This window comes from Malus domestica, chromosome 11 (assembly GCF_042453785.1).
Source record: "Malus domestica chromosome 11, GDT2T_hap1".
NCBI lineage: Eukaryota > Viridiplantae > Streptophyta > Magnoliopsida > Rosales > Rosaceae > Malus > Malus domestica.
The window spans coordinates 19,371,589-19,382,384 of NC_091671.1; the positions used below are offsets into that span (position 1 = coordinate 19,371,589).

The window sequence follows — 10,796 nt, forward strand, 5'->3', positions numbered from 1 at the left end:
CATCTTTGCCGTGCATCCTAGTTGATTTCACACCAGAAATTTGAGTGATTGTTCTAATACCTAACCCATTAGGAAATTGACTAGATGATTCATCCTTAAAATCACTTCCTTGCCGTGAGTTTTTGGTGTTTTCACACTAGAAAATTGAGTGAATGATTCAAGACCTAACCCACCATTATTCTACACATCCTTGCCGTGAGTTTTTGGTGTTTTCACACTAGAAAATTGAGTGAATGATTCAAGACCTAACCCACCATTATTCTACACATCCTTGCCGTGAGTTTTGGTTGTTTTCACACTAGGAAATTGAATTAAACAAGTCCATCCTCTCCCTATAAATACCTATGGCAGCAACCTCATTAAGGCATCCAGAAATTAACCATTCTCCAAGCCTTTCCTTGCCTCTCCTACATATCTAAACCCCTTCCCATCCATTCCTCCAAATAACCAACCCTTCAACATCATTCCAACCTTGTTGTGGCGGCAAGGAGAAGGAGAAAAGTCCTTGGACGCACTTGCTATCCAACATGGATCGTTGGAACGTTTAGGTGCTTTCTTCCCTTTGTTTTTCAATGGTTGAATTTGTTTATCTTTGTTTTGTAATAATGAGGAACTAAACCCCCCTTGGCTAGGGGGGATTCAAAACCATGTTTATACTTGCTATATGATTTGATTACTTCCAATTGCGTTTCTTGAATTGTGAATTCAATTTACTTATCCGTTCGTATAAAAACTAATTTGTGTATGTTGGTTGAGAGTGTACGCTTAATTTTCATGCATGAATTTGACGCTAGAATATAAGGGAGTTTCACCTAATCGTTATGAACTTATATTCACAAGTAGTGAAGGTTGCTAGTCACAATCACGTTAAGTAAATTCTTGGCATAAGTTTCATGCAAATCATAGTAACGAGTGCCTCGTCAATGCTTATGTTTTTCATAGAACTTAATGATTCTTGCTTGTATCTCTATTATGCAATTTATGTAGGGAACTTGTAGGGAATGTTTTGGGTTGTCGTATGCAATCATCCAATCTAATAACTTGTTGAAAAACTGAGAGTTAATTAGTGCAATTCACGGTTAAATTGGGGCATTGAGTATTCATGGTTTATTGAAATGCAATTGGAAATCGTTTTGTATGCAAGTATAACATGTGTGGAGATGAAACCCTTAGCTAGCCTTCCATTATTCATTCAACCCAAATTTGTTTAAAATCTATTTAAGTTTTTAGTTTATTTGTTTTTACTTTCAACTTCACCAAACTCAAATCCCCCTTTTACTTTCTTGTTTTAAAATCTTTTGTTTACATTTTTAACTTTGTTTCTTTTTGTTTTTGAGTCAGTTTAAAGGTTTTAGCAAACCCTCCTAATCCCCGGTTTAGAACGATCCCTACTTACATACTTTGCTACAATTGTCAAAAGAGGGTTTAATTTGTGTGCTTAATAATATTTCGCATCAACACTGTCTTTAAGGAGCTGAAAGTATGGTCACTATTCTTATGAGGACTAAGTCACCGTTTGAAATTTTACCTCCTTTAACCATTGTATTAATCCTTGGCTTGATTGCTTGGAATAGGACACTAGGGAAGAAAGGATCCCTCATCCCGAGACTTCTTCTCCTTTGGTCCGAGTAATGTATGCTTCCCTTTCTTGGGCTAAACCTTCTAAGGTATACTTTTATTTTACTTCTAGCTAAGTTTGTAACTTTACCCATCTTGATGTTAATGATCAATTTTCATTTCTTTATAGGCCAAGGTTAGAAAACCTACGTCTTCAATTGGGCAAAACTCTACTCTCACTCCTCAAACTCTTCCCCCAACACTGGTGGTGACATGAACTTCTCAATTCAACCCATCAATTGGGGAAATGCTACATTATGTGGAGGAAGATAGCAACTCGGTGAGTATTCTCCCCTTTAAATTTTCTTGAATTCCTCTTTGAAGTTCCCTTCATTTGGTATTCATACTTTATTTTGCTATTTTTCCAGTCCTCTCCAGTGTATGAAGCCTATCAACCACCACTAACTACTTTTGGGGAGCCAATAGTCATTGAGATCCTTATGGTCTAAGAAGTGACTAGCTTGAGAGCTTCCCATGCTGCTTCTCGGGTCAACCCACTGGCTTCTTCGAAGGCCATTGCCACCACAGAGGTGTTTCCTCATTCTCTTCAAAGTCCTGCATAGGTATACAAGTATTTTTACTTATATTTTATTCATTCATTATGGCTTGAATTCTTGACTTAATTCACTTAATACTCCATTCTTTTTTTTCAACAGTTTTCTGGTGAGGGGTTGGGCTAATCTCCTCGGCCCACTTTAGGAAGTAAAGTTGACTATCCTACACCATTAAAGGCAACAAGAACTCATCCACCTTCTTCCAAGGCTCCGAGCTCAACCAAGGTACACCAACTTCCCTTATCTAACCTTTCTTTTTTAATTGTAGACTATTCTCCTAATTTATTTCCCTTGATTTGCAACAGGGTTCTGGCGAAGGCTGGGGCCAATCCCTTCCGCCTTTAGTGCACAAAGTAGCTCTTCCTAGGCCTCCCTTGGTTTCTGAGGGTACGAGGATCCCTATCCCTCGGCCAAAGAAGAAAATCAAGACTGCTGTTGGTCCGTCCACTCCTAGGTCTCCTCCTCCCATTGCTACCGAGACTGCCTCCACTGCTGTAGTTTTTGAAAGAGTTGGAGCATTGCATCCTCCTCTCACATCTATATCTGCAATAGCCTCTTTGCCCGAGCTTGTCTTAGCGCCTTTGGGCCTTCTATCATTTAAGCCCAATATTCAAATATTAACCCAAATAATGCCCCTTTTAATCATTGTTAAGTCTACAAACCAAGGCCTGAATGATGATTAAAATGAACTACACGCTTTTGCTTGGGACTTGTACTATTTTAAACAGCCGCTTTAGAACTAAACCTTTGCACTAATCCACGATCTCCAACGTTAACTAATTGTTCTTTATATAATCTTAACTGAAATCCATTGGTCAAATACCTTAGCAATTCTAATCCTTCGAATTTCCAGAACCCCCAATTTTCCAGAACTTTCTTGTTTTCGAAGTCTCTTTCTTGCTTTATGCCCTCAATTTCCTTCCATCTTCTTTCCAAGATCATCCAATGGCTCCTAAAACTACTCGCTATGCATATGAGTCTGGTGAAAGCATTGTCAACATGTGCCGCCTCCTCAATGGCCTTCATCGCCATCGGGCTAGCTTGAACACTTCAATTTTCTTTAAAAAGGGAGAAGTACACTCCCTGGGGCCTGCATGGACTTCTAGGGCCCCAATTTCTATGGAAAACAATATGCCCAAAGTAAACAGGTTTACCTTTGACCCATATTCTTCCAAAGTTGGCATTTCCTCCTTCAAATGGTCTACCCATCTAAGAGGTTTCCCCTTGATAAAGGACAAGGCCTGGGCATAATGGGTAAATAACTTGAGCCTATTTTCAAAAAGAAATGGATGAACAACGGCATCTACGAGCTCATTATGCACTCCAAGGTCACGGTGGTTGCCAAGCCTAAGCTCTTGACCATAACTCTCATTTTCTAGAACATTAGGACCAACATATTCGACTTTCGAATGGGTTATATGTCCTCAACCATCATTGACATGGCTCAAGTCTAAGAGCTAAAGCCTTCGGGAAGATGTGTGGATGTTACCCACGACTGGTCTTTCTCCTCTTGCCCGACTGCTGAAGGTTTAGGCAACTTTGACTCCATCATTCAGCTGGAGTACACCCCTTCAACATTGAAGAGCTATGGGATTTCATTTGCGGGCTTCATTCAGTTTGCTAAAAGCACATTCAGCCCGCCTTCTGCCGCTGCAGATAGAGACCAAGAGCACATGTACTTTCTCTTGTACTGTCTCAATAAGCATGTATTCCCTAATAAATCCAAATGAGTGAAGTTAAAGTGGATTCTTTTGGCGGAAGCCTTGCATTCATTTGACGACGTGGCCACGAGACTCTTTCTTCTTGCCCATCTTTACCATATTTTGTACGAGATGACCAAGGGTTCGCCCTTTGAGACTAACCTCAATAGACCAACCTAAATGGTCCAACTATGGTTGCAATGGTATTTCTTCGAGCTTCAGGTGCTAAACTTGGAGTTCCCTGAAGAAGTGGCTTCTACCCGCATCCTGGCTGAGGTATCTCCTACCAACCACTCTACCTTCTCCTACCTATATTTCTTCAGAGTTTGCCAGACTCTGGCAGACTTGGAGTGGGGAGCTTTAGTACTCAAGAAGTATCTATGGTTCTTAGACCAAATTTTCTAAGATACTTTTGGGGAAGATTCTAGCCAACTTTGCAAGGAGAAGTTTATCCACTACATCCAGCAAAAAGACTTAGTTTGGGGAATATGTTGTGATCGCACAGGATATGAACGCGGGCTGGAAGTTTATCACCCCAACTTCTGTGCTAGGCAGTTGGGGTTCAAACAAGTCATTCTAGTCCCGTTTTTCGACTCGATGCACTGTGGCACTTCTTATTGCCTCTGCTTTTCCCGAGAAGTTACATTTTGAGTAGCTCGGCGCAACCTGGAAGTGTTGAGCAAGGTCGCCCGCAAGCCTATGGCACTAAAATTTGAATGCGCTTCATTCTTCTGCACTTGGTGGGAGACTAAGTGGTCTAAGAACTACGGGGGAGCTTTGCTGTAAACCCACGACCATTTCTTTAGGCAGCTCTCCATCAAGTCTTATCCCAAGCCGAGCAAGCTCGAAAGCTGGAAAAAGATCGTACACTAGAAGAACCAGCTTCTTCTAATAGGTAGATCTTATTGTCTTTCTCTCCCTTCCCACCTCTTTTGGTATTCCTATTTGTATTTAATCACTAACCACCCTTTATTTTGTGATTGCAGCCCAAGGCAACATTGAGGAAGTTGCAGACGTACTTATCATCCAAGAGGTTACAGCCGAGGCTGCGAGACAAGGTGTTGGGTCTAGTTACGTGGTGGGAGAGACTGAGGATGTCTCTGAGTTATTTGGAGACTCTGAGGATGAGGCTGAGCCTGTAGTAAAGACTCAGGCACCTCGACAGACGAGGGCAACGGTGGTGGAAACTTTAAATTCCGAGCTTGAAGAACAGCCCGAGCCTCAACTTGCCTTGCCTGTTCCGCGGACAACTCTAACCAAGAAAATGACTAAAGCCCAAACCCCCAAAGCCCCCACTGTCTCCACTACCCCTCAAGCTAAGGTTGGCAAAAAGAAGCAGAAGTCTTCTAGTAAGTGATCTCCATTTTAATCTTCTTTCCTTAGCTGCAATTTCACTCCATCATGGAACATGAGCTAATAACTCATTCTTTCTTGTAACTAGGGCCCCAAGCAACTAAAAGATCCATTCTTGTTGCAAGAGAGGAACCATTGGGTGTAAAAATGCACCAAAGGGACAAGGATCTTTGATAGGAGCATATTTATGCGACTTAGTTAGCTTGTTCTTGTGCATTTACGTTGTATTTCCTTAGTTATTTTAGTGTTTAAAGTTATTTTTGTGTGTTTTCAGACTCTAAGTACAAAGTATGCAAGAAGATGCATTTTGGAGGCCTTTGGATCATGTTTCGGGCTTGGAATGGATAGCAAATGCATGGGCCAAGTGGATGGACGAATTTGAGAACTAAAGAGGCCAAGAATATGAAGAATTATGGTCCAAAAGATGAAGAAAACAGCCCAAAAAATCTGTCACCCCAACTTGCATTCCTTGCCATGCAAACCACATAAAATTCCCTTTGGATTCCATGCCATGCTTGATCACTCTTGTCCCCTACATAATTTCTAATTTCATGCTTCAATTCATTTAATTATTACACTCAATTGCTTGATACCTCTTGTTCCCTTCACTCATTAGATTTTAGACAACATTTACATCCATTACATGCACCAATTGATGCTCCATCATTCACATTTGGAATCCAATGCCATGTGCAACACATGATGTTGCACCTTTGACCCATTTGTTGACACATTTCACCTCCTTTTCCATCTCTATGCAATGTACACAATCATTCATGCTCCCTAGCTACAACACCACTCCATTTTACCCTTCACACTTTGCATCATTACTTCATTTTCACCCTTGGACCATTGCACACCACACACACAAATTGCCATGCATTTCATCCTTAACCTAACCTGATTTTCTAAGGTTTTTGGGGCCTATAAATACATGTTTACACCCCTTGGCCAAAGGAAAATCCCCCATATTCATCATTTTATCACAAAAATTCGTCCATACACACCCTAGGAAGCAAAACACCCCAAAAACACCATTCTAGTGCCTAGAAAACATAACAGCCACTCCACCTTCTTCCACCCTCTTTGCCTAGTTCTCCACCACCCTCCAACCCTCAAACACTCCTCCACACTCACCCTAAACCCTTCCATACCATTCCCCATCCATTCTACATCATAAAACTACCCAAAATCTGTCCATAACCCAATCTGCCGCAAGCAAGGGAAAGGAGGAATCTTGGATGCACTTGCTACCAAGTTGGAGCATTTTAGGTGTTTTCTTTCCTTTGATTTTAATGTCTAATTTTATGTATCTTTGCTTTGTGAGTATGAGGAACTAAACCCCTCTTAGTTAGGGGGTGATTCGAAACTATGTTCATACTTGCAATATGATTTGATTACATCCAGTTGTGATTCATAAATTGTGAATTCAATTTACTTATCCGTTCATATAAAAACTAATTTGTGTATGTTGGTTAAGAGTGCACGCTTAATTTTCATGCATGAATTTGACGCTAGAATATAAGGGAGTTTCACCTAATCGTTATAAACTTATATTCACAAGTAGTGAAGGTTGCTAGTCACAATCACGTTAAGTAAACTCTTGGCATAAGTTTCATGCAAATCATAGTAACGAGTGCCTCGTCAATGCTTATGTTTTTCATAGAACTTAATGATTCTTGCTTGTATCTCTATTATGCAATTCATGTAGGGAACTTGTTGATGCGAAATATATAAGCACACAAATTAAACCCTCTTTTTGACAATTGTAGTAAAGTATGTAAGTAGGGATCGTTCTAAACCGGGGATTAGGAGGGCTTGCTAAAACCTCTAAACTAACTCAAAAACATAAAAACAAAGTTAAAAACGTTTGAATAGACTTAAAGAACTCAAAACAGGTTCACAAGACTCAAAATAACTTAAAGACACTCAAAACTGCCTAAAAACACAAACTAGGCAGTTTCTGACTCTAGCACAACTTTGGACGAAATTTGGGTTTTGACTTGACTCAAAACACTCTAAAACACAAACAAACAAATTTTAAACACTTTGAAACAAGAAAGTAAAAGGGGGATTTTAGTTTTGATGAATTTGAAACAAACAAACAAGTTATAAAACTAGGAAGATTGTAAAACAAATTTAAGAAATAAGATGATGGATGGATTAGTTAGAGGTCCGTTCTTCACACATGACACACTTGTATATGAATTGATTTCCAATTGCTTTTCAATAAACTATGATGCTCAACACCCCAGATTAATTAGGTACGCTTAAATTAATCCTCAGATTTTCCTAATTTCATTGAATTGGATGATTGCATACAACAACCCAAAGCATTCCCCACAAGTTCCCTACATGAATTGCATAATAGAGATACAAGCAAGAATCATTAAGTTCTATAAAAATCATAAGCATTGACGAAACACTTGTAACTATGAATTGCATGAAACTTATGCCAAGAATTCAATTAACGCGATTGTGATAAACAACCTTCACTACTTATGAATATAAATTTGTAACGATTAGGTGAAACTCATTTATATTCTAGCATCTAATTCATGCATGAAAACTAAGTATGCATCCTTAATAAATATACAAGAATTAGTTATGAATAAAATAGATAATTGAATTGCAAACACAACTTATCAAATCACAATTGGAAGAAATCAATTTAAATCTCAAGCATGTTCATGGCTTCAAACTTCCCCCTAACTAAATAGGGGTTTAGCCACTCATACTTACAAAGCAAAGATAAACAAATTTAAACATTGAAAACAAAAGAAAGAAAACACCTAAAAACGCTCCAACAATCCAATTTGAATGGCAAGCACGTCCAAGATCCTTCTTCTTCTCTTTGTAGCGGCACAAGGTGTGGTTTGATGGATGAGTGGTAAATTATGGTGGTGGATGGATATAGGTGGGTTGTGGTGAAGGGTGGATGGGTGGATTGTGTTCTCTTTGGTTTTCTTTTTTCCCTTGTTATGGTGAAGGGTGGATGTATTTATAGGCTAGGGAGAGGACCACTCCATTTCCTTTGCATGTGAGCTTGTGTGGGTGTGTGTTGGCATGTTTCCTCTTTACATTTACACACACATGCTTCATCATTTCAACCACAAAACACACACATTTTCTGCCATGTTTTTCCCTTTACATTTACACACACATGACCTCCATCATTTCAACCACAAATCAACCCATTTTATGCCCATGTGTGTGTGTTTCCTTTGCCCATGTGTGTGTGTTTTTCCTTTGCATTTGTACACACATGTTCTTCATTATTTCAGCCAACAATCCACCCATTTTCTGCCCATGTCAAACTATCCATGCCTTGCCTTTCTCTTTGTGTATGTGCTGTCCACGTTTCTGAACCTTTCAGTGTTACAATGCCCATAACTTCTTCTAGAAAAATGATATTAACAATCCGTAAATTGCTCCAGAAAGTAGACATCCGTAGCTTTCCATGAATATAAGGCTCATTTTCTAATTCATTCTGAGCTGTTTGTAACATGCTTTCAAAGTCAGCTAATCTGCACAGGCAGTTTTGACGAATTTGTTGGTTGTCCATGTTTCTCTTTTGCACATGCCTTTCTTGCTGTTTTCTTCTTTGCATGTGTGTGTTGTCATCTTTGTTTCTCCTTTGCACATGACATGTGCTGTCCATGTTTAGATCCCCTTTGCATTTACACACACATGCTTCATCATTTCAATCACAAAACACACACAATTCCTTCACCTTTGCCATGAGTTTTGTCTTCACTTTGCATGTGGGCTTCTTTGCATGTGTTTTCTCCCTCTCTTGCCTTGAGTTTGCATGTGGGCTTCTTTGCATGTGTTTATCCTTGCAATTACACACACACATTTGCACACACAAAAGCCCAAAACGTCCATCCTCATGTCTCCATGTTTGCACCATCCAATCTTAGCCCAAAAATGCTCCACAATGCTCCAAAATGCATCTTCTTGCATCCTTGGCCCATAGAACCTACAAACACACAAAAATGGCTTAAACTACTAACATAACTAAGAACTAAGAACATAAATGCACGAAAACAAACATACTAAGTCGCATAAATATGCTCCTATCACTTGTAGGGAATGTTTTGGGTTGTCGTATGCAATCATCCAATCTAATAACTTGTTGAAAAACTGAGAGTTAATTAGTGCAATTCACGGTTAATTTGGGGCGTTGAGTATTCATAACTTATCGAAAAGCAATTGGAAATCATTTTGTATGCAAGTGTGACATGTGTGAAGAAGAACCTCCTAGCTAGCCTTCCATCCATAAGTTTTAAACCAAAGTCGTTTTAAAACCTGTTTTGTTTTACAAAGTTCTTATTTTATTTTAAATTTGTCAAAACCAATTCCCCCTGTAGTTTCAAGTGTCATTTTAGTTAGAAATCAATTTAGTTTGTGTTTCTAAGTGTATTGAGTCAAGTTATAACATATTTTCGTTCAATTTCTTCCTTAGTGTTCAAAACTGCCCAAATTGTGTTTTTATGGCAGTTTTGAGTGCTAGGTGCTGTTTTGAGTCTTTTGGTTTGTTTTCGTGTTTTAAAGTATAGTTTTGCATTCTTTGAGTCTAGTTTAGTGTTTTAAATTTTGTTTTTACGTTTTCAAGTCAGTTTCCAAGTGATTTAGCAATCATTCCTAATCCCCGGCCTAGAACGATCCCTACTTACATACTTTACTACAATTGATAAAAAGAGGGTTTGATTTGTGTGTTTAGTTATTTTACGCATCAATCTTCTTGACATTATTCTTAAGGAGCTGAAAGTATGGCCTCTATTCTTTTGCGCACTAAGTCACTTATTTGAAGTTTTACCTCCTTTAACCATTTTATTAATCCTTTGCCTGACTTCTTGGAATAGGACACTAAGGAAGAACGGATCCGTCATGCCGAGGCTTCTTCTCTTCTGGCCCGAGTACTGCATGCTTCCCCTTCACGAACTAAACCTTCAAAGGTATACTTTTATTTTACTTCTAGCTAAGTTTGTAACTTTTCCACTCTTGAAGTTAATGATCAATTTTCATTCCTTTATAGGCCAAGGTTGGAGAACCTGTGTCTTCTATTGGGTAGAGCTCTGCTCCCACTCCTCCAACTCTTCCCCCAACCCTAGTGGTGACACGAACTTCTCAATTCAACCCATCAATTGGGGATACGCTACATTATGTGGAGGAAGACAACAACTCGATGAGTATTCTCCCCTTTAAATTTTCTTGAATTCCTCTTTGAAGTTCCCTTCATTTGGTATTCATACTTTATTTTTCTATTTTTCCAGTCCTCTCCAGTGTATGAAGCTTATCAACCACCACTAACTACTTTTGGGGAGCCAATAGTCCTTGAGATCCCTGTGGTCTCAGAAGTGACTAGCTCGATAGCTCGCCAGGCTGCTTCTCGAGCCAACCCATTGGCTTCTTCTAAGGCCACTGCCATCAACTAGGTACTTCCTTCTTCTTCTCAAAGTCCTGCACAAGTATACAAGTATTTTTACTTCTATTTTATTCATTCATTATGGATTCAATTCTTGACTTAATTCACTTAATTCTCCCTTGGTTTTTTTCAATGGGTTTC

The 10,796-nt window shown here is 39.1% G+C and overlaps 2 long non-coding RNA genes across 2 annotated transcripts; both read left to right on the forward strand.

Moving 5' to 3' along the window:
• Positions 1 to 366: 366 nt before the first annotated feature.
• Positions 367 to 2,927, forward strand: LOC108170800 (uncharacterized). The gene is made up of 6 exons (XR_003766863.2): positions 367 to 548; positions 1,575 to 1,667; positions 1,748 to 1,897; positions 1,986 to 2,180; positions 2,274 to 2,396; positions 2,477 to 2,927. It is a non-coding gene; the product is annotated as an uncharacterized lncRNA (long non-coding RNA).
• Positions 2,928 to 3,747: 820 nt separating this feature from the next.
• LOC139189670 (uncharacterized) lies at positions 3,748 to 6,645 on the forward strand. Its single transcript, XR_011573510.1, has 2 exons — positions 3,748 to 4,766; positions 4,858 to 6,645. It is a non-coding gene; the product is annotated as an uncharacterized lncRNA (long non-coding RNA).
• The last annotated feature ends 4,151 nt before the right edge of the window (positions 6,646 to 10,796 follow it).